General features: G+C 36.0%; 1 pseudogene; it reads right to left on the bottom strand.

Annotated features, from left to right (window-relative positions):
• Positions 1–337: 337 nt before the first annotated feature.
• Positions 338–2,623, bottom strand: LOC149151708 (cytochrome P450 85A1-like; annotated as a pseudogene).
• Positions 2,624–25,767: the final 23,144 nt, after the last annotated feature.

Raw genomic sequence — 25,767 nt, forward strand, 5'->3', positions numbered from 1 at the left:
GATTTTAAATATAATGAAGAATAATCTCATTACAAGGAATAATCTCATTTTAGGGGTAGTTTTCAATTTAGTTTCCATTTTAACTTTTCATTTTCCAATTCCCATTAATTTGATTTCAACTATTATGAAGAATAATCTCATTTTGGTGGGCCGTTTTTTATTTATTTTCCATTTTCGATGTAACTTGTGGTTTCCAAATCCCCTTAATTTGATTATAGCTATTAATCAAACATGGCTCTTTAGAAATCTCTATCACAGGGAAAAAAAACTCTATTACAGGGAAAAAAATATCTCATTTTATCAACAGTTTTAAATTGTTTCACATCACAAGGTAGAATAATCTCTTCAAAATTGATCCATGTAATCATATGTATTTGATGATAGTTACTCTTTCTTCAAGAGAAGATATACATGGAGCTTAAACATAAACTTAGATACTCTATACATGACATTTAGTATATTTGAGAGAAACAGCCCTATGGTTGATGCACTCTGGCATTTTCATTGATTCAGTACTCTGATACTTTGATGCGAAGTCCTTTAGGAGCCACAACCCTGGGAAATTTCAAAATTTCATCTCCCCCGACCTCCTCCCATCTGTCAATAATAAAATTTATACCGAGGAGACGAGAGTTACCAGATTTATCAAATGGGCATTATGAGATAACAATAATAATTGCTGTGGAATAAATTATTACCTGTAGCGAGTGACAAAATGGTGGAGAAACATGGATATCTGAACTAAACCCAATTCCTTTCCTTGGCACAGCCTGCTTCCTCCTCCGAAAGTCGTGAAATACATGACGGAGTCACCGTTCTTTTCCTGAATAGAGCTATACACATTATCCCTGTGTGACTACTCTATATCATTGGATTTAAATGAAACAACTACATACGCACCTGCCATTGCCATGGGTTAAATGCGAAGAAGTCTGGATAGAGAAAATTATCGTGATGGGCTTCTGTCATGTAAACATAAATTTTCCATCCTTTGGGAATCATGAAACCTTTCATTTCCATATCTTGAGTTGTTTTTCTCAAAACCCCATTTACAACAGTTGCAAGTCTCAGCGTTTCATATATCACCTGCAATCAATGAAAGCTTCTTAAGAAACAACGAGGTAAGCAATCAAAATCTGTTAATCAAATTTCAGTGAAGGTATTTTTCACTAAAAAATTTTAAGGATTTAAACATGAGGTTTATTTATAATATTTTGGATTACTATTTTGATTTGAAAAATTATTCAAATAGCATTTCATATATTACTTGTCTAAAAAAAATTAAGAGAATCAGTGTGTATATTTTGCAGGTCTGGGGCAATAGAATCAGAAAAATATTTGGCAATAGAATCAGAAAAACATTTCATTTTGGAATGTGATGCATTCAAAGACATCAGAGAAAAATTATGGCAATATATAAAGTTATGGTAATATGTTAGCACCGGTTTCTTGGCATTGACATTGTCTTTTTGGCAAGGAGATTGTTGGAAGGTTGGGTCAGCTCATCATCAATTTGAATAAGAAAAAGACTGAATTACAAAAAGCTAAAAATAAAAAACTAATAGTACCATAAACTATTTTTAATCTCTTGGAGATTAAAATATCAATTCATTTCTTGCTAACACAGATAAAAGTTTTTGACGAACAAAAAAGAAAAAACTAAAATGTATGTATTATATTTAAGCAAAGGCATTTTTTTAAAATTTAAATATTATACCTAACAAAAAAAACTTTTAAACCAAATGAAAGAATATAATATATCCTAACAAAATAGTCTAGTATCAAATTTTGCCCCCTAAAACCCCTCTGAAAACAAATCTGGTTTATGATGATTCACATACACTCTGGGTAAACTTCATAGACTTGTAGTCATCCCAATTGACAGTTTCGCCCAGATTTTTTCTCCTCTGAATTGCTAGGTGTTCTTCCTGCAAGCAGACAATCAGGTTTATGTATATATTCAGAACAAAAGCCTTAGATCTGAGAGATATGGACAGATTTATATTTATATTATATTAAACTCACTCTAAGCTCTCGGAGAACCTCGGGACTGTCATGGAGATACTTGACAGCCATCATGGTTGTGGTGGAAACTGTTTCGTAGCCAGCATTGATAATAGATATTAGTAAATCGAAGATCTGTTCATATGTGAGATTGCAATTAGCAAATGCGCCATCTGCTTCTTCTTCTTTGTCATTGAGAAGCATTGCAATCATATCATTATAAGTGTCCATGGAAGCCCTCCTTTCTGTGAGCACTTCTCTCAACATTCTCAGGATATTTTCCCTTGCCTGCACATAATGAGTAGTACGGGTGATTGATTATTCTTCAAGTTTCCAGAAACTCCACCTAAAACGTTCACCACTAATGCATATTCTAGTTTAGGGTTCACATCATTTTCCAAACTCTGGTGTGTAGAAACGAATTACTGGTTTTTGGGGGTGATTTACATACCTGGAAACCACGTTTGTAGCTGGTACCAAGAAGATTTATAGGCATGGAAATGGTTCCTTCCACGAGTTTACAGAATTATGACAAAAATGCCTCTGCCTTCGGACCAGACTTGATACTCATTACCTGTTGTAAAGACAAAAGCAAAACCATCTGCAGCCACCGAATCATGGATAGTTATTATTATTTATTGGACATTATTGTATTTCTTGGCCATCTTTATTACAGATTCCTAAATTTGATGGGGAAGAACTAGGTTAACAATTATTTTTACTCTCTTTTTCTCCTGGTCCTTGGGATTTCATTATTTTATTTCTTGGCGATCTTCACTGCGTATTCCTAAATTTGATAGCCAAAACAGAGCCTTCATTGCTTCGTTCATTGTCTTCTCCTGAGTTTTATCCCTGGAAGATCGAATTTGAAGGGCGAGGTCATGATATTCTATCGTCTGCAACTTCATTGACAAAACAAAACTGAACAGAGAATCAATATACAAAAGAGCAGGCCGGCCTTTTTGAAAATATTTGAAATGACCGCGGGAGATACAGATGTGCGATTTTTCTAGTTGACGAAGCTCTGAAGAAATTCGAATGTGGTTGCTGAAATATAGATGAGTGCTGAATTTTGGGCGCTTAAATTCAAATTTGAATTTGAATTCAAATGGGCTCATTATTTGAATAACATTAATGCTGTGATTACTATCAGTGCATCAGAGCGCACTACTCGCATTGATTACGCTGAACCGTTGGGCAACTCGGGAAGGAACACCGGCGCTGGAGGCGGGCAGGAACACGCATCGCCGGAACTGGGTGAGGAGAGATGGATGCATGGATGCATGCCCATGATCAATGGTCCCGGTGACGTCAAGCGCCTGTCAGGTGAGTGTAAGGACGGAGCATTAACTTTTCTATATAGGTGGATTTAAGAATCGCCTAATGTAATCTGGATTATGTGGAAAAGAATAGTGTAAGGACAAGCATTGTGGACCTTTCACGTTAACCCAGAATGATGGAATTGGGAAGGAAATAAAGGGTGATGAAATCAAAGGTATGTCAATTATAAAGGTGATTATGAGACACATTAGTGATGAGTTGCCTTAGAGTTTCTTTCCCGGTGTTTACATAAAGTGATTCATATGAATATTTCAGGGTGAGTTAGGTAGGGATTGCATGCAAATGGATAAGCCATGTGGACTAATCAAGGCTTTATCCACGTCAATATGTGGAAATCTATGACACATCATTTAGTGGGAGAGATCCTAGAAGGAACATAATGGTGCACGTTTGCAAATGGTCGGGATAAGTCTGTCAAGTAATGTGTTAGACATCAAAACTATAACTGCAAATAATTAACAAAGACTTTGATAAATAAAAAATATTAAAGGACTTGATACTTTATATCTCAATTTTTGTAGATACAAAATTTTATAAAGGGCATAGGTATGATTATGGACATGAAATTTCTGCAATTGCTTCAAAATTCTTTGTGGTTTTTCTTTGCTTTCAAGAACTTTTCTTTGATTATTCATTCAAAACATAAGAAGCCAAAGGCCTGTGGCACACTAGAATAAGCAGTGAGCCATGCATTTTGTTACAACTGCATCAATAAAAGGAAAAAAATATGATAATGACTTATATTGAAAATTTACAAAGCCAAGGAAATAAAGAAAAGAAATTAGAGTACAAAGCATAAAAATTAAAAATTCTAACGAGTAAACAATTGCTTCCTAGAACAAGTTTGTGAGAAAGTTTCATGAAAAACGTTGTTGGAAATAATACTGAGAGGGGGGGGGGGGGTGAATCAGTATTATCAAGTTCTTTTAATAAATCTTCCTTATTATACTTTGAATTATTTTTGCATGTCAGTACCATAACATAATGAGCATGAACAAAGAAAACAGATAGTCACACCAAAGAACACCAGATGTAAGGTGGAAACCCAATGTGGGTGAAAACCACCTGCTGCAATATGTCTCTATCTTCTTTCAAATTAGAAACTCCTTTTACAATGGTTTTGTACTGGTGCAGTCCTTTACCAGTACGCAGGCTGCAACCTGCAGAGAGCTACAACTCTCTCTCGTTTTCCAGTCTCTCCTAGAAGGGAGCTACAACCCCCTACTTCTTTTCCTTTCAATGACCACTTTTCATAAATTTTCAAACTGGATCCATAAACATCAAGAGATCATCAAGTACAAGTAAATCACCCAGTCAACTGCAGTAACCAGATCAACAATAACAGTAAACTAAACCTAGAACACCTTATCAACAGAAAAATTCAGCCAACAAAAGGTCTTAAGACAGATCTGCAGTTTTTCTTTATCTGGCCTGCGTGGGTCCGCACTTCACCTTCTGCTCCCTGTGTATACCCGCAGAGAGCCTTCTACTGCACCGCGTACTCACGCATTGTTTCTTCAATCATGCCGCGTACTGTTACTGTAGGTACGCACCCACAGATGTTATCGCGCTGCGTACTGCTACTGTAGCCACACACCCATAGATGCTATCGCGTTGCGTACCTATGCACCTGCGGCTTCTGAAGCGCCGCGTACTTTCACTGTGCCTACGCACCTGAACCTCTGTCGGGTTGCGTACCCATGCACTGCGCCTTCTTTTTCTCTGCGTACCCACGCACTGCGCCTTCTTTTTCTCTGCGTACCCACGCACTTGCACCGTTAATCACCTGCGTACCTCTGATTAGGGCCGAATTGGTAGTCCCCCAGTGTACCACAGATAGTCAGATGCTCAGATCTGATCATGCGCTTGAGAGATCACCCTTCATAGATTCGCTTTCAACTTCACTTTTATATAGATCAAGCTTTTAAAACAATAACCTAATATTTCAGATCTTAAGATATTCAATTTGCAAAAGATACTTAGCCAAGTGATCTCCTTTGCTTTATATAGGCAAGCTCTTCCTAAAATCATGGATCAATACCATAGATAACCAATACAAGGGGACCAAAAACATGGGGCTCAATAATAATAATAATATAAAACAATACCACGGGCCAAAACCATAGAATCAAGAACGGCGGGCTAAATACCACGGGCCAAAAATAAGAAACCCCACGTGAGTGCGCTTCTCTGCCTTGAAGTAAGTGAACTGGGGGTATGCACCTCATGAACGGGTGACTTGCGTGTAAGGCCGCAGTCCCTTCACGGCGTACCTGCGGGTACGCACCTTTTGAACTATTCTCCTGCGTACCTCTTAATTTCCAATATTTTGAGAGCCTAATCAGAGCATTGCCACTTGAGGGTGTTGCCATCAAGTACAACATCTGTATCATAGAGCCATACCAGAATCATAATGCCAACAATCTCCCCCTTTGGACTTGATGGCAACCTCAAAATGTTCAACGTCATTCTCCCCCTTTGACATCAAGGGCAAAGGGTTATGCTCCCCCTAAGAACATGCTCCTCCTGAATATAAACAAGATCTGCAAAGAAGAACCATAATCCACCAAACACCATAAATGACCATGAAAGAGATAGAGACATATTGCAGCAATATTCAGACCAGCATCCATGATCTCCTTCTGTACGTCCTCCATAATGCCAACAATGCATTATATGCTCCCCCTGAACCTGTTCCATTCGATCTTCAACCAATCCACAACCCAGCACATGTACGCATATGCCCCAGATGAGCCTTGCGTACAACCAACCATTAGAAGAGATTCAACAAGATGATGCATCAACAACCCCCAGCTTTTGCCTGAGGTATTCAAAGGTCTCCCTGGGAAATGGTTTGGTGAGTATATCAACAACTTGTTCCTTAGAAGGAACATACTCCAACTTGACCTTTTGTTCAAGTACTTTTTCCCGGAGAAAATGATACTTGATCGGTATGTGCTTGGTCTTTGAATGCATGACTGGGTTCTTTGAAATGGTGATTGCACTTGTGTTATCACATAAGATGGAGATAGGTGGTGTACAAGTGATTTGAAAGTCCTGCAAGGTCTGCATCATCCAAAGGAGTTGAGTGCAGCAAGATGCAGCAGCAACATATTCTGCTTCAGCTGTAGACAAGGCAATCGAACTCTGTTTCTTGCTGAACCAAGATACTAATCTGGAACCCATAAAGAACGCACCACCACTTGTGCTCTTCCTGTCATCCACGCTTCCTGCCCAATCTGCATCTGTATAAGCATGAAGTGTGAGATCTGTATCTCTAGGATACCATAAGCCATAATTTTGAGTCCCTTGAAGATATTTAAAGATTCTCTTCACTGCCTGAAGATGAGTTTCCTTCCGATTTGCTTGAAATCTTCCAACTATTCCCACTACATGCATGATGTCTGGTCGGGTACCAGCCAAATAAAGTAGACTTCCAATCATAGATCTGTAGGTTGGTTGATGCACTGTTGCTGATTCATCATTTTCAATGAGGCTACATCCTGTGACCATGGGTGTACATACTGGTTTTGCATCTTCCATGCCATATTTCTTCAAAATTTGCTTGAGATACTTGGTTTGAGACAAAAAGATCCCTCCTTCTTTTTGTTGGATTTGCAAACCAAGAAAATATGTTAGTTCTCCCAGCAGGGACATTTCGAATTCTTTCTGCATCACCAAGGCAAAGCTTTGACTCATAGTTTCTTCATTTCTGCCAAAGATAATGTCATCTACATACACAACAAGTATTAGCAATTTGTCATTTTCAACTTTTATATAAAGATTGTTGTCTGCTGATCCTTTTGAAAAACCTTGTTGATGAAGATATTTGTCCAAACGATAGTACCAAGCCCTTGGAGCTTGTTTGAGACCATAGAGAGCCTTTTTCAATCTACATACAAGATTTGGATAATTTCCAATAATGAACCCATCTGGCTGCTCAATGTATACTTCTTCTTCCAAGTCTCCATTCAGAAAGGCTGATTTCACGTCCATTTGAAATACTTTGAAGTTTTGAAAGCTTGAGAGAGCAAGGAACATTCGGATGGCCTCAAGTCTTGCAATAGGAGCAAAGGTTTCTTCAAAATCTATTCCTTCTTGTTGTGCATACCCTTTACAAACAAGTTTGGCTTTGTTTTAATTACTTCTCCATTTTCATTTAATTTATTTTTTGAAAACCCATTTTGTCCCTATAACATTCTTATCCTTTGGTCTAGGAACCAGCTCCCAAGTGTTGTTCTTTTCGATCTGCTCAAGTTCTTCATCCATTGCTTTCACCCAACATTCATCTTTGCATGCCTCTTTCACATTTTGTGGTTCAGTGGAAGAGAGCAATACCAAATAGCTTGAAGCTTCTGCAACTGTTCTTCTTGTTTGTACACCTGCTTCTTTCTGCCGCAAAATCTGAGATTCTGGATGATTCTTCTGAACATATCTGGATGGAGTCTTCTCTTCTATCCTTATCTGCTCCTCTGGTTCTTCCTGAAGTTCTTCTACTTCATCATTCTGTCTTTGAGGGTAGTCTTAATCTTCTTCGATATCTTCATGATTTACTTGTCTAGGAATGTATCCCTTCTCATCAACCACTACATCAATGCTGTCAATAATTCTTCCAAGTTTTTTATTGTAGCACTTGTATGCTTTGGTATGTGGAGAATAACCAAGAAGATTGCCTTCATCTGCTCTAGGTTCGAGTTTGCCAAGTTGCTCATCAGTATTCTTAATATATCATCTGCTCCCAAAGATTTTGAAGTGCTTTACCGAAGGAGTCTCACCATACCAAAGCTCATGAGGAGTTTGAGTGCTGTTCACCCGGACATTTGTTTTGTTGAGAATAACAACTGCGCATATGCAGCTTCAACCCAGAAAGTTGCGGGAGTTCCAGACTCATCAAGCATAGCACGAGCCATTTGTTGGATTGTTCTATTCATTCTTTCCACTACTCCATTTTGCTGAGGGGTTCTAGCTGTAGAGAATTCTCTTCTTATCCCATGTTCTTCACAGAAATCGAAAAACTCTGTCAGATCTGAGGCACTTAATTTTGTATCCTGATTCATTTTCAACCAAGGCTTTAAAGGATTTGAATTTTTCGAATGCTTCATCTTTGTGCTTCATAAGTCCTAACCAGACAAACCTGGAGAAATTGTCAATGAATAATATCAAGTATTCTTCTCCTCGAGGTGTCCTTTTCCTAAATGGTCCACATACATCTGTATGTACAAGCTCAAGAGGCATGCTAGCTGATCCTTCCTTTTCTGGAAAGTTAGTTCTGGTTTGCTTTCCAAACTGACATGATTTGCATATGGTGTTGTCTGGAATTTTGATATCTGGAAGACCGCGAACTGCCTGATATTTGCATGCTTTCCTTATTTGTGAAAAGCTTAGATGCCCCAACCTCCGGTGCCATAACCCGTGTTCATCATCCTTGCTTAGATAGCATTGTTGTTGTCCTTCTTCAAATATGTATAGATTATTAGGAGTTCTTTTACCTTTGATCACCGTTTTACCTGTATCAAGATCACGAACAAGACATCCATTTGTTCTAAATATCACCTCGGTTCCTTGATCACACATCTGGCTGACACTTAGAAGATTATGTTTCAATCCATCAACATACAAAACATTTCCAGCTTTGACCTTTTCTTTTAACTGAGCAGTGCCTTTTCCTTTTATAGCTGCAGGAGTATCATTTCCAAGAGAAACTTTCTTTCCCTTTTCTAGAGCAGAATATGATTCAAGTTTTTCTTTATCACCTGTCATATGCTTCGATCATCCACTGTCAATGTACCATAGATTTTCTTGTCCCTCTGCATAAAATGCTATCCCACATATTTCTGTTTGTGGTTCCTTTATTCTCCATGTTTTGGTGCTTGAGGCTTGTTCCTTTGTCTGCTGAAACCTGCTCCTGCATTCAGAATCTTCATGACCAAAATTATTGCAAATAGAACATTCAACTTCATTTTCAAGAACCGAAAAGTTGTTATAGGTCCTTTCTATAATCCCGGTCATACTTCTTTGTTTTTGAGCTTCTTTAGTCATGATCGTTTTATGTGCAACACATTGAGCTGCTTTGTGACCAAAGTTATGGCAAGAGAAGCACTGTCCATTGAAGAAACTTTTGCGGTTATCAAATCTTCCAGCCAAAAGATTGTAATTTCTATTGTCATTCATCTTTGAAGCAAATTGAGAGGATTTTACCTGTGGCTGGTTGTAGCTTTTGTTCATCCTTAAGATGGATTGCCCCTGGTTTGCCTGATAGTCTTTGTTTGTAATTGGTCCCTGCTTTACCTGGTGATCTCCATTGTGCTTTTTCTCATTCCTTCTTGCTGCATCAAGATAACTCTTTGAGGTGGATGCTTGAGAAGTTTCCCCATTATACCGCAGACCTGTCTTGTTTAGTGGAGAACGTTGTACATTGATGATCTCATCCAGAGTTTCAGATCCTTTGACAAACTTAAGATTAATAGCCTTTGTTTTCTCAATCTCTTTTCTAAGACCAACAATTTCACCTTCTAACTTTTCAAGATATTTTTCTTTTTCATCAATCTGAAATTGTAGAGTATCAATGATCATATTCTTTTCTTCTATACATGTCTTGAGTCTAGAAATTTCTTCATGAAAGCTATCCACGTCTATAGCATCCATGTAATCATCATCTTCAAATGCCATTAAAAGTTTATAGTCATTACCTTGTTTATCTTCATCACTATTTGATAGACCATCACTATCTTCATGAGTGTAGTAGCTTTTCTTATTTGCATTTTGTTTCTTGCTCCATCTAGCAGGTTCCTTTTCTTTTTCAATATTATCCTTATGAGGACATTTCGCAGCATAATGACCTACTCTTCCACAAGCAAAACATTTAAAAGGTAACTTACCTCTGAACCTTCCAGTACCCCGTTCAAGATTTCTGACAAAATTTGATTCTTCTTCTTCTTCTGGCGCGTGACTTGCTTCATAGTAGTCTCCTTTGCCTGAAGCCTTGAAAGCAGCTTCTTTCCTATCTGATGGACCTCCCTTTCTCATTTCATAAGCAGTTAGAATTCCGTGTAGCTGAGACATAGTAAGAATTCGTAGATTTTCCTTTTCTTCTATTGTAGATACTTTAGATTCAAACTTGGGGGACAATGATCTTAAAACTTTTTCGACCACAATAGCCTCTTTTTTTTCTTCACCCAAGTTTTTCATGCAATTAACAATATCGTCTACCCGAAGAAAATAGTTAGCCACACTTTCATCATTATACATTCTGAGATTCTCATACTGAATCCTGAGGGTTTGAAGTTTAGCACGCTTTACCTGTTCATCTACTTCGTAGCTCAAGACAATCTTGTCCCATATTTCCTTTGCGGATTTATATTGCATAACCTTTACGAATTCTGTTTGAGATAAGGATATTAGCAGAGTATTGATTGCTTTAGCATTTGTTTCATATTTCTTCTTCTCGGCCGAATCTGTAGGAGTAGCTGAAGGAAAAGTGTAGACTGTATCTATGATATCCCAAACATCTGTACCAAGAGATTGAAGATAGGCAATAAATCTTACCTTCCAATAATTGAAGTTTGTCCCATCAAAGATTGGTGGCCTGATTGATGCTTCCCTGTCGTAGTTGCTCATGATGAATGGTCTTCCTTCAAGCGATCAAGCTTACCTGAAGGACCTGCTCTGATACCAATTGTTGGAAATAATACTGAGAGGGGGGGGTGAATCAGTATTGTCAAGTTCTTTTAATAAATCTTCCTTATTTATACTTTGAATTATTTTTACATGTCATTACCATAAAATAATGAGCATGAACAAAGAAATCAGATAGTCACACCAAAGAACACCAGATGTAAGGTGGAAACCCAATGTGGGTGAAAAACACCTGCTCAATATGTCTCTATCTTCTTTCAAATTAGAAACTCCTTTTACAATGGTTTTGTACTGGTGCAGTCCTTTACCAGTACGCAGACTGCAACCTGCAGAGAGCTACAACTCTCTCTCATTTTCCAGTCTCTCTTGGAAGGGAGCTACAACCCCCTACTTCTTTTCTTTCAAGGACCACTTTTCATAAATTTTCAAACTGGATCCATAAACATCAAGAGATCATCAAGTACAAGTAAATCACCCAGTCAACTGCAGTAACCAGATCAATAGTAACAGTAAACTAGACCTAGAACACCTTATCAACAAAAAAATTCAGCCAACAAAAGGTCTTAAGACAGATCTGTAGTTTTTCTTTATCTGGCCTGCATGGGTCCGCACTTCACCTTCTGCTCCCCTACGTATACCCGCAGAGAGCCTTCTGCTGCACCGCGTACTCACGCACTGTTTCTTCAATCACGCCGTGTGCTGTTACTGTAGGTACGCACCCACAGATGCTATCGCGCCGCGTACTGCTACTGTAGCCACGCACCCATAGATGCTATCGCGCTTCGTACCTACACACCTGCGGCTTCTGAAGTGCCGCGGACTTTCACTGTGCCTACGTACCTGAACCTTTGTCGCGTTGCGTACCCACGCACTGCGCCTTCTTCTGCTCTGCGTACCCACGCACTTGCACCGTTAATCACCTGCATACCTCTGATTAGGGCCGAATCGGCAGTCCCCCAGTGTGCCACAGATAGTCAGATGCTCAGATCTGATCATGCACTCGAGAGATCACCCTTCATAGATTCGCTTTCAACTTCACTTTTATATAGATCAAGCTTTTAAAACAATAACCCAATATTTCAGATCTTAAGATATTCAATTTGCAAAAGATACTTAGCCAAGTGATCTCCTTTGCTTTATATAGGCAAGCTCTTCCTAAAATCATAGATCAATACCATAGATAACCAATACAAGGGGCCGAAAAACATGGGGCTCAATAATAATAATAATATAAAACAATACCACGAGCCAAAACCATAGAATACAGAACGGCGGGCTAAATACCACGGGCCAAACATAAGAAACCCCACGTGAGTGCGCTTCTCTGCCTTGAAGTAAGTGAACTGGGGGTATGCACCTCATGAACAGGTGACCTGCGTGTAAGGCCGCAATCCCTTCATGGCGTACCTACGGGTACGCACCTTTTGAACTATTCTCATGCGTACCTCTTAATTTCCAACATTTTGAGAGCCTGATCAGAGCATTGCCACTTGAGGGTGTTGCCATCAAGTACAACATCTGTATCATAGAGCCATACCAGAATCATAATGCCAACAAACACTATCTTCACGCTTATTCTTCTTCCAACAATATTAAAAGAAAAATAAAGGAAAATCAATCTATATTTAAACTAATCCTATTCCTACTCTAATCTAACAGGGAATACTAAAAAAATAATTAAAATAATATTTCCATTGAAGCCATTTAAATTACTTTATTCCTACAAGTATATACATAGCAAGAATTAGTAATATGAGTAAAATTATTGCTACATTAGGCAATGAAATTTTAATCCTATTATGTATATTTGTTTCTAAATCTATCAAAATAAACTTATCTACAAAATTTATCTCTTGAAACATCTTTTCCAATTGTATTCCAATTGGATCATAGAGATATGGATGAATCTCTATTACTGATTGAATTGAATTTGAAAGAGGATAGGATAGCAGGGGAAGCTCTAATGATATATCATTAAATGGAAAAAAACCTACAAAAATGATAGTTTTATGTACTCGAGGTAAACCATTAGATATCCTTTGTTGAATAGAATTTTCCAGGCATGTTAAAAATGGATCTTGGAAGTCAGAATAGAAATTTAATGAATCTATCATAAAATCTTTTAATGTGTTAAATTGCTGGTCACATTGTATTGATGCACTCAAAAGTAATGGTTTATGTGGAAAATGTATTCTAGAAGAAAGAGTTAGCTGATAAGACATGAACATCAAATAAAATTGAAAGAATAACTTCTTTTGATGCTCATGATTGAGGACTTGAAATTGATTTTCATAATTATCTATTAATTCAATTGATGAGTGTCTAGTAGCTGAATGCTTAAAATGTCAGCATAAATATAAATGACCGGAAGGAATAAATACACAAGTTGAATTAACATTAGAAACGAACCAAGAGGAAAGGATAATTGCATAACTATTCACACTAATATTACAAATAGTGTTATAGGAAACTTGGGATTTTATTAAAATAACTTCCTTCCCACAAAATATAGCCAAGATAACGTAATTGAAATTTTTACTGCTATCTACTTATGGAAGTGGAAGAGGCTCAAGACCATGAAAACGAATGAGAAATTGATCATCAAAAGAATCATAAATTTGGATGGATTCTTGAACACTAAAATCACCAAGATGATTAAATGTTTGAAAATGAGGATTTTCTAGAACAATATCTGAAGGGTTTCTTCATTTTCAAATATGTCTTGACTTTGAACATGAGAATGTAATGAAGGGTAAGTTAAATCAATATCTTGTATGTCTAATTCATCATAAATTACTTCACAATTATCATTATCAATGTCTCACTTCTCATTAGATACTCATGGTAAAGAAGAATGATTGAATACAAAAGCATGGCACTTTTTATGTTGATTGAAAATATGATCATTTACAAATCCCTTTTCCCGATCGATAATTTATAATCCATTATTAGTTGTAGATGTTACTAAACCTTTGTTTTCTAAACTAGCATTGGTGCAAAGAGGCATGGTTAAATGATAGAGGGAGAAATGACTAGTCGAAGATCTGTACCGAAAAAATTATCAGCATGAACATTCTTACTAATTTTCCACAACGCAAATTTTAGATTCTTCATTAGGTACTTGGTCGATTATACTTTCTTGATGATCAATGCTTCTATGCACCAATATTTATTGTTGATCGTTAATTTGAGAGTGAGAACATTCAGAATTATTTGCGGAAATTGCATTATTGTTTGTTGATTGTTGCTAGTTGATTGTTGATATTCTTCTTTTGCAAAATTATCAAAATTTGGAGAAATATAACTACTTTGATTTACAACAGTTATAAAATAAACACTGTTTATTTGAATAACATTTATTTCCTCGTGAAATTGATCATTGACAATGTTTTCATTTGTTTGAAGAGGACCAACATTAGTATTTTGAGCAATTGGTTCTTTAGCAATAGCGAATAAGCTTGAAAATGCTACATATTGTTGATTTTTTGCAATCATTAGAAATACAAGGAAGAAAAACTAATTCTTTAAACCATCCTATTAACTGAAAGTCGGGAGGTAAATATTTAGATAGAAATAGTAAAGAGGTTAATTTAAATCTAATCAGAAAATAATCCAATGAGTCACCTTCAAATCAGTGAAGTGCTTCAAGTTGATCACAAACCTTTTCATGATCGTAGTCCTGAAAACTGTGAAGGATTTTTTTTGAATGCGTCTCAAATGCGTGTGGAGGAAAATGGCAATGATCTGCATAAGTATATGTTCAATCCAACCAAAGTGAGAGTAAAAACCATGTGGAATTGCCATTACAATTTAAAAAAAATCAGAGAACATGATCAAAAGCAAAAACATTTTCCTTCGCATTAAACTTTGTTTTTGACAAGAGTTGTATTACCTATATTGGATTGGTGGAAGGTGAAAGTCGAGTGAAGCAACTCCAAACGAGAAGTTTAGAGGTAGCCGTTTGAAAATAGATAAAAAAAATTAAAACGTAGAATCTTTTAAAAGACAACTTATTGTGGACCTCCTTTTGGCGGAAAAAATGTTGATAGCCAAAAATTACCTCATCAACTTCAAAGGACACCACCTAGTCAAGGCAACAAGTTAGACCCTTTTCCACTGAAGAGCATGATTTCGACTCGATTATTTCAGTCACTCAATCTTCCTACTAACTTATGGTATTTCTATTAGTTACCAACAAGAAGAGATATATTGGATCTACCCTTTTGCAGAGGTATTGAAATAACCGAGCCACACCTAAGGATACTCCTATATAAGGGGACTTATAAAAAAAAATTAAATGAAAATTCAATTATTCTAAAATAGAATTAGTAAACGAAATCTAATCTATCCTATCTTATTTAGATAAGATATAGATCTTACGTAATCAAAAGAAATATGAGTTAAAAGAATGAGGATTTAACATGCATTGTATGGTTAATATGAAACTACTGAAAAAATTCTAAAAATGACATTCTAAGTGCCATGCATGTTCTGTTTTAGAGATCATAATAGTGAAGGATAAACCATAAAAAATAGAAATAGTTTATAGAGTTCAATGACAATTAAATGAATTTAATATGGAAAATTTCAGAGTAAATAGTTAATCAAAAAATTGATTAAGCACAAGAGAAAATGAGAAATCAATAACATATCTATGAGACTAGTAGATCAAATAGTTGATCTAAAAGAAAATCATTCCCATATCAACAAAAGTGATAAATATGAAACAATTGGTACAAATATATCATTAAATGAATGAAATTTGCATTAACAAATAAAAGTATTTGTATACAAATTAATAAGCCTAGTCTGTAGGAATTTACAGGGTAAGTTCCTCAGACAGAACACCAAATGACACTGCTCACAAACAGATCACAGATCAATACACCAATACTTTTGACGTGGTTAAAACCCTCAAAGAGGGAAACAGTCCACGACCTGAGCCAACGCGGCCACTTTAGGCAATTTATTAATAAAAGAATGAAAATTTACATAAGCTTCTCTCATGAACGGTTAACCTACAAATGACCCTCCATGCTCTTTAAATAGAGATCATGGACCAATCGAGTGTTAAGCCACAGATCAAGTGTCGGTAATACCGAGGAGAGAATGAATCGTCGGATCGCTACATATCGTGACCGTCGGATTGTAAGTTACAAAATGTACATAGTAAAGAAACACACTTTACCTAACTCTATACTAAACCAAGTTGTACTTAACTATGTCCTATGTGTCGGAATATACTAACATCCCCCCTTAAGAACAACTTGGGATAGGATTGAAGGATTTACAAATATGACACAATAGGAGAAGGAAGGAGGCACTAGAGCCTATCCCCCCTTAGTGACAACTTCGTGAACTCCAACCATAAATCGAAGTTTAGTGAACTTCGCCTCTGTGAGAGCCTTTGTAAAGATGTCTGCAACTTGATCATCTGTTGAACAATATTGCACTTCAAGAACATGGTCATGAATGAGCTTTCTGATGAAGTGCATGTGCAGTTCAATGTGTTTGTTGCGCTGATGTTGGACTGGATCTTTGCATAGTTGAATGGCACTTTGATTATCACACCAAAGTGTAGTCAGATGCTGCTGCTGAAAGCCAAACTCTGACAGGATCTGACGAAGCCACAAGGCTTCCTTACTAGATTCTATGGCACCATGATACTCTTCTTCTGCTGAAGAAAGAGAAATGGCACCTTGTTTCTTGCAAGCCCATGTAATAGGTCCTGAACCAAGAGTGAACACATAACCTATAGTAGACTTCCGATCATCAGGGTCACCAGCCCAATCGGAATCAGTGAAACCAACCAATAGAGGAGATGCTTCGGCACTGTAATGAATCCCAAACTGAACTGTACCTAGAACGTAACGAAGTATTCTTTTAGCTGCTTTCCAATTACTTTCACGTGGGTTTTGCATAAACCGAGCAACAAGGTCAACAACAAAGGAAAGGTCAGGAGGAGTATGGGTTAGATACAAAAGTTTTCCTACAAGTTGACGGTATAAGGTAGCATCAACTTCAGGAGAAGTACAATTGACTGAAAGTTTGACTCCAGACTGAAAGGGAGAAGGGGATGGCTTACAGTCTTCCATGTGAAAATGGCGTAGAATATCACAGGCATACTTGGATTGGGAAAGGGAAATACCTTCCTTGCATTGCAAGACTTGAAGACCAAGAAAATAATTTAAGTGTCCTAAGTCTGTCATTTCAAACTACCTTTTAAGGCTAGACTTCACATGGCTTATAAGGTTTGGATCACTACCAGTCAGGATAAGATCATCAACATAAAGATCAAGAATGATAAGAGACTTGCCCACTTTCTTGGTGTAGACAATATTGTCAGAATGACACCTAGAAAAGCCATTTTCTAAAAGAAAGTTATCCATTTTGGCATACCAAGCTCGAGGAGCTTGCTTGAGACCATAAAGGGATTTCTTAAGCTGACATACAAGGCTGGAGTCTGTTTGTATAAAGCCAATAGGTTGTTCCATATAGATTTCTTCATGCAAGTCCCCATGCAAGAAGGTGGATTTAACATCCATCTGATGGACTTCCCATTTGAAAGAGGCAGCAAGGGAAAGAACAAGGTGGATAGAGTTCATTTTGGCAACAAGGGAGAAGGTTTCAGTATAGTCGATGCCTTCAACTTGTGAAAAACCCTTAGCAACAAGACGAGCTTTATGTTTATCAACTTTCCCATCTGGTCCATATTTGGTTCTGCAAACCCATTTGCATCTAACAAGTTTTTGTCCCTTTGGTAGAGGAACAAGATCCCATGTATCATTTGCCAATAATGAATGATATTCTTGATTCATAGCTGCTTCCCAATCTGGATGGCCTGAAGCTTCTGCAAAGGTGTCAGGATCATAATTCACTGAAGCTTGAGCTAGTAAAGAAGAGGCTCTCTCGAACTGAGAACGTGTACGGCGCGGATCTGTAGGATCACCGGCAAGATCACCTGCTACATCCCGAGTAGCACGGACCCATTTTGGAAGCTGAGGAGCTAAAGGAGGATCCTGAGATGGTGGGGGAGGATTTTCATCCTCGCTTTCATCATCTGAAGAAGAAATATTTTCAAAAGTAGAAGATATAGGGAGAGGTGGCACATTCGCCGAACTAGGCTCACAGGCCGATATATTTTCAGAAAACTTTACATCTCTTCTAATGATAACATTTTTGGACTTAAGTGGAATAAGTCTATATCCTTTGACATCTTCAGAATATCCAACAAAAATAGATTTTTCACTCTTAAGTTCTAAAGCTTTATGTTTCTCATCTGTAATATGGGCCCATGCTTCACTTTCAAAAACACGAAAGTGACTTACATCTGGTTTGATTGAGCTCCATGCTTCTTTTGGAGTGATATTATTTAAAACCTTAGTAGGAGTGCGATTTATTATGTAATTTGCACAGTTAATTGCTTCTGTCCAATAATTAAGACTAAGTCCTTTAGATTGAAGCATACAATTAGCCATTTCCTTTAAGGTGCGATTCTTCCTTTCAGCTACACCATTTTATTGTGGAGTATATGGAATAGTATGTTGCATTTGAATTCCATTCTCAGTGAAAAATTTAATGAATGTGTTTTTAACATATTCTCTGCCATTATCAGATCTTAGCTTAAGAATTTGATGTCCAGATTGTTTTTCAACAAAGGCCTTAAAGGCCAAGAACATGTTAAATACTTCACTCTTGAGTTTTAAGAAGTATACCCAAGTGCATCTCGAGAAATCATCAATGGAAGTTAAGAAATAATTGTAGCCAAAGAATGAAGCAACTGGAAGTGGACCACATAAATCACTATGCACGAGCTGTAAAGGGGATGAGGCGTGCTAAGAGCCACGTTTTTCAAAACTGTCCCGATGATGTTTTCCAAGTAAAATGTTATGACAAATGATGTCATTATCATTCTCAAATCAAGTATACCAAAAAAATGTTAAAACTCAGCTCAGTGGAGTACATAACTTAAAAACAAATTGAGAAAAACATAGAGGCGAAAATAAAAAATAATTGAATATGAAGAACAAACAACGATATGAGTTTTGAAAATTCAAATTACATTTTGACAACTTCAATTTGCTTCAACTTCACAACTACATTGAATTACCCTTACCAAAATTAGAGTTCTTTTTGGTCTTCCCTAGCTAATATTATACAATTTTCAATAGAATCTTAAACTTGTATGATTTCCCTTGAATTTACTTGGAATTTTCAATATATCATGACACAATAAAATCTCAGCGATGACAAAAAGAATTATTGGGACAATTTTAAATGATAAAATGAAACATGATAATCTAGTATAACATTCATCACATATAACATTCCATAAATGAACCAATAAAAATAAGAATGAGGGATAACATCCATATGATGCACTCTATATTATTTCAGTTCATGAAATACGCCCATACACTAGATCCTTATTGCTTGAACAAAGGTGCATGGGTTGTCATATCGTTAACTTCCACATATTATTCCTACAAATCTTCTCAATAGCTCAATCTTCAAAAATCCAACCAAAACTCATTTAGATACATAATTTTTTATATTATTCTTATTATACCTATTGCAAGCATGGTATTACACATTCATTTTTTGGTTTGGCTAACTATTATTTATGTTTCACCAAAAACATTTTATAGCCTGTCCATAGTTTAACATTACGGATTAAATTATATTATTTTTTAATATTATTTTAATTTTTATTTGATACATTGTAATGATGTAATTATTGCATATCTTTGGTTGGAGATGGATTTTGCATTGGCTAATCCTCTGAAGAGGGGGAAATTTCCCTTACTCATTTTGTGTTGGTTAATCCTCTACATAGGGGAGAGTTTCATCATTAGCTTTATTTGATTAAAATATTAATGACATTCATGTTATATTTGATATTTTTAGTGAACACATGGCAGTACAAAATGTCTCATTGAATTATATGAAGAAAACACAGTTAAAAAATCCATGCAGAAAACATAATTGAGAGGGATCGACAACTTGAAGAAGATGACTAAATATTATGAATTCATTTGCACTCCATCACACAGTCCATTCCAGATTTATGTAATACACAATGGATGCATTAATGAATGGACATTCTACTAGATTCACCACTTTCTTGCCCAAAATTGGTCGCCAATGTAATAACAAATTCAAGGGAGCCTACAATTTCTCATTATTGAAATATAAAGAACAATATATAAGAACAAAAAGAAAAATATTTTCTACAAGGAGACATGATGTAGATGTCGTTTCTGCAATGGTAGCTCTACCCACTATTCCTGACTTTTATTGTACTAAATAATTTGACAAATGGCGTGAAGCAGAGGAAGAGAGTGGGAAATTTATATGTAGATATCATTGGTATCTAGTTTATTTATTGAAGAACTAGACCCTAAGGTAAACATGCATTTCTAGGTCTTGGGTCACAAGATTGTTCTCTGGTAGGATGTCGAGGGAAATGGGGAAGCATTCGAGGACAAGTGTCCACACAAACTTTCTCCTCTCTTCGTAAATTACTATGATTTATGCTATACATGAAGATTAGTTGTTATGGGTTGGGAGTAATTTAAATGACAATTATTATTGTAGATTGCAGGAAGGAAGATTGGATGAAAACATGTGTCTTAAACACTCCTATCATGGCCGACCATTCAAGGCAGGTGGCTCATGTGCTCAAATTCCACAAGATACATATGAAGGAATTGAAACTCAAGATGTGATGTCACCTTCAACTTATGTAGTGAGTTTCCCGGAAATTGTCTCTCAGGGTTTGTTTTGTTTGTGGCCTGACATGAATGGCTGGGAAGTGGCCTCCAAGTTCAAGACCCCACTGTAAAAATTATTTTTATCACCCAAAGTCTTATTTTAGAAGTATATTTGAAGAGGAATAATTTAAATTGTGTATGTATTTAATTTCCATATGCTCTCTCCATAGCCTAGTTGGGGCATATATATGTCTTCCTATCTTCATCATGAAGGATTACAACCCATATTTTCTTTCTCACTTAAACAATAATTCAAAAGCCACGATAGGTCTATCCTAATTCTAGCCAATAATGGTTGGAGATATGTTAAGATAAAAATAATATCTCTGGTTAGGATGGATCTATGACAATATATATAAAGCTAAAAATTTGGCTCTCCATATATCAATCAATATAGGTCAGCAAGATGCTCTCTACATAGCTTATTTGGACGTGAGATATGTCATTTCTCTGCATCATGAAAAATAAAAAACATCACTCTTATTTTTCTCACCTAAACAATAATTATGAAACAGGGATAAATATGTCCCAATCTGAGTTATTAATGATTGGAGAGCTATCAATTGCTTGAGAGATCAAAATAATACCCCTAGTTAAGATGGATTTGTGTCAATCACTACACCATAAAAATGATTTCTATCACTCATAGCCTTATTTCAGAACTATTTTTGAAGAGGTACCATTTAAATTGTGTACGGATTTCTTTGCCAAATTCTCTCTCTATAGCCTAGTAGGGGGTGAAATTTGGCTTCCTATCTTCATCATGAAAGATTAGAACCCATATTTTCTTTCCCACTTAAAACATATTTGAAAACCAAGATAGGTATATCCTAATTCGAGCCAATAATGTTTGGAGAGTTATTAAGATCAAAATAAGATCCCTAGATAGGGTGGATCTATTCCAATATATATAAAGCTAAAAAGTTGGCTCTTTATATATTTTATGCAACCAGGTCACAAAACATAAGAAAAGATAGATCAATGACTTAAAATTTATCCTCTTCGAGGGGAAAACCTCCTTTACATTAAATAAATGAACAATTCTTTAATGATACAATTGACAAGAGCTCATTTTTATATATAGGAGTCTAAGGGGTCACAATATAATCAGAGCCTACATAATAATACTAATAATGTAAGGGCACATCAATAACAATAGTCGTCTTCTATGGAGCATAACAATAAAAATATGGGGGCTACATTAACCATAACAATAAGGGGATTACACTACTATTATATGGACCTAACACGCCCCTCTCCTTCAAAAAAGGTGTTTTCCTCAACGCTTGAGTAGTTTTGGATGATTTTATATAAAATTTTCATCCTCCCATGTGGAATCTTCAAAGGGTAAGTTCTTCCACTTAATGAGATAATCTAAAAAGAAAAAAAACAATTTCGTAGTTGTTGGGTTCTTGTTTCCATGATTTCTTCAGGCTCTAATATGATTTTTCCTTATTTGTCAAATTATGAAAATATTGTTTTAACTAGGAGCTTGTCACCTATAACCTCGTTTAAGCAATAAACGTGGAAAATTGGGTGTACTTGAGAAGATGTAGGCAACTCCAATTTGTATGCCATAGTACCAATCTTTTGCAACACCTTTTAATGACCATAGTAATTAGCTGATAATTTATTATCCTTCTTAGCTTACTTGAGGTACATTTATTTGTATCATTGTAGTTGTAACATACCGAGTCGCCTATCTCAAAACTTCTTTCATTGTGATATTGATTTTCTTGTTGTTCCATTCTATTTTGTGGTAGAGTGAAGTTACCCTTTAAGAGTTGGAGAACTTGTTGTTGATGCTCGATGTGATCTTCCATTGCTTGAACCTTATATTTTTCTTTTAAATAATATGTGATGTGTTGAAAAGTGTGCAACAAGAAATGCTAAATTTAGGAAGTGCTAAAAATAGCACTTATAAAAATAGCAGTTTGGCCAACGAGCATTTTGGCCACCTTGGGTGAGAGGTGAAACTGCTAAAAATAGCATCTTCTAAAAATAACATTTCTGGGTCTCTTCCTATTTTTAGCAGTCCCTAGTCTAAATATAGGAAGTAAAAACGAATTTGGTCTCAACAACAGTTTAAAATATTAATTAATTAATCTCCATGAGTTAATTAGTTATGGAAAAGCAAACTTGAAGTCTTTGTGAGAACGTGCAATTATTTCTCTGCTAATTGGGGAATGTGTCCTTGATTTGCTCCACTGATTGAGGAATTAAGGATGAGTTCTATAATGAGAGGATCAATTGACTTAGTTTAAGTTAGTCAAGTTCACTTAGATTAATTTAACAAATTGTTAAATTAATGAGATATAGTTTGTTGATTCTTGCATGCATGTGACAACTATTATTTTTAGATAATTGTGTATTCACTCATAGATAACTGATGCATGTCAGTTCTGTCAGAGACCCAGTTGAGATCAGAGAAGGGACAATGTATTATTAGTTGGATGAATATTTTTCTTATAAAGGAAGCTCATCCATGATGAGGATTTATCTCCTTCAGGTTTGTGCAGTTATTTTGGAGGTCAGTGTTTTGTGTGAGGTGAGAATCACACAGGTTGCAACTAGAGGACCCGGGAAAAATGTGCATAGAAATACGAGGCTTGGAGGGCAGAGGAGAAGGTTTGTGAGAAGCCTTTAACTGTCTATGAGCAGCATAGGGACTGTACTCAGAGCTAGATAGCTTCCGAGTTAAGGCTTTATGTAATCCGGACTATATTTCCACTTGTATGATAATACAGAGATCGGGATTTAGGCAGGTGCTTTCCCTGGGTAAATTCTTCTGTGTTATGTATGATTGATTCCTTCTTATCAATTATATGTGTTCTTATTGATGTTGTTCATGGTTGATTAAGATTTTTCTAAATAGTTTGTAGAAGTAGATCAAGTGTTTTTCTTTAGTACATTGCATTACCAGGTGATCTATAGGTGGGAAATTTCTACATGGTATCAGAGCTAGCTGATTTGTAGAAAATGTTCTACATGGTATCAAAGCTAGTTGATTTGTAGGAACAATTCTACAAAATTATACATGGTATGAGAGCTAGCTAACTTGTACAAAATTTCTACAAAATTTTACATGATGGACAGTTGGTGATATCAATAAAGTGCCATAAATGGGGTCATTTTTGCTACAGTATGGAAGGAAGTGTTATACCACAATTCAGCTAGTAACCTCTTGAACCATTGTGTTTGTTTATCAAATACAAAGCAATGAAGATATCCTTTGAAACATTTGGTCACTATCTCAATTTTCCCATCATATTCAGGATTGTAAGACAAGATATGAGCTAATTGAGTGCTAAGACAAGAAAATAATTATATCCAAAAATTTCCAATGAAAATGGGTTCTTTGTCACTTACAATAATCTTTGGGTTTCCTAATAGATTTTTAATTGTTTCCATAAACGCAGTAGCAACTATACCAGCTTTAAAAGAGTGATATAATGCACAAAAGTGTGCATACTAGGTAAGTCTATAAACTACCACCATGATGACACTCTTTCCTTAAAACTTGGGTAAACCTGTGATAAAATCCATTGATACATCCTGCCAACACTGAATTGGAATGGATAAAGGCTGTAAAAGACTTGTGGTCTTAATTGTCTCAATTGTATTTGGTTGGAAAACCAAATATTCTGCCAAAAACTTTTGAATATTAGGTTTAAGGCCCTCCCAAAAAAGTTCCTTCTTGATCCTATGATAAGTTTTTAAAAATCCCGAGTTCCCTCCTAAGGGGGAGGTCTGCAATTCCATAAGAATATTTTTTTTGCGTTGGGAATTCTTAAAAATATATAAGCGATCTTTGTACCATTATGAATCACTTTTCAGTTAAATGTGTCATATGTATTGGGATCTTGTTGTCACTTTTGAATGAGTGTCCACACCTCTTCGTCATTATTCCATTCATCCCTTGCTTTGATTATCCAATCAGGTTGGATAATAGAAATAACACAAAGCAATGCTTCCACATCCTCATCTTTTCTTGAGAGTGCATATGCATAAAGATTTTGCTTCCCTTTTTGGTAGATGATTTCAAATTCATAACCCACCATCTTTGTGACATATTTGTCTTTCTCTTCTAAATATAATATTTCTTCCAAAAATTATTTAAGAGTATCATCATCTCTATTTACCTTGAAGTGTCTTCCCATCAGGTAAGGTCGTCATTTCTTTAGTGCTAGTAGTATTTCCAACATTTCCTTATCATAAATAGGTTTCTATAAATTCTTTCCTTTGATTAGAATAACTTAAAAAGAATTGGGTATTTCTTCTTACATTAAAAATATACCAATTCTAATTCCTAAGGCATCACATTCCAGAATAAAGGTTTTTGTGAAGTTTGGTGTAGCTAAGATTGATGCTTGGCACATTGCCTCTTTAATATGTTCAAAGGCCTTAGTTGCTTTTGGAGTCCAAAAAATGCATCTTTCTTCAGTAATGTTGTTAGAGGTGTTTATATTCTCCCATAATTCTTAATAAACTTGTGATAATATCATGCAAACATGAGAAATCCCTAAAGATTCTTTATGGTTGTGGGGATTTTCCATTCCTTAATGGTTTTAATTTTTTTAGGGTCTATCGTAACACCCTCGTGAGATACAATATGACACAAATATTACACCTCTTGTACTGCAAAGAAACATTTCAAGTTTTTTTGCATATAATTGTTTCTCCTACAACAGTTTGAGCACCTTGTCAACATGCTGAACATGATCCTTCCAAGACTTGTTGTAGATTCGTATTTCATCAAGAAATACTAACACAAATTTTCGAAGGGTTTGAAAATGGAATTCATCAAACCTTGAAATGTGGAAGGTGCATTAGTAAGGCCAAACAACATGACCAGAGATTCATAATGACCCTCATCAGTTTTGAATGTTGTTTTTAGAATGTCTTCAGTCTTCATTATAATTTGATGATATCCTGAACAAAGATCCATCTTGGTGAAGTAAATTGCTCCATGTAATTCATCCAACATTTGTCAATGATAGTAATGGAGAATTTA

This window comes from Pinus tabuliformis, chromosome 9 (genome assembly GCF_031772625.1).
Source record: "Pinus tabuliformis cultivar Carrire ecotype Pingquan chromosome 9, CPIR1, whole genome shotgun sequence".
Lineage (NCBI taxonomy): Eukaryota > Viridiplantae > Streptophyta > Pinopsida > Pinales > Pinaceae > Pinus > Pinus tabuliformis.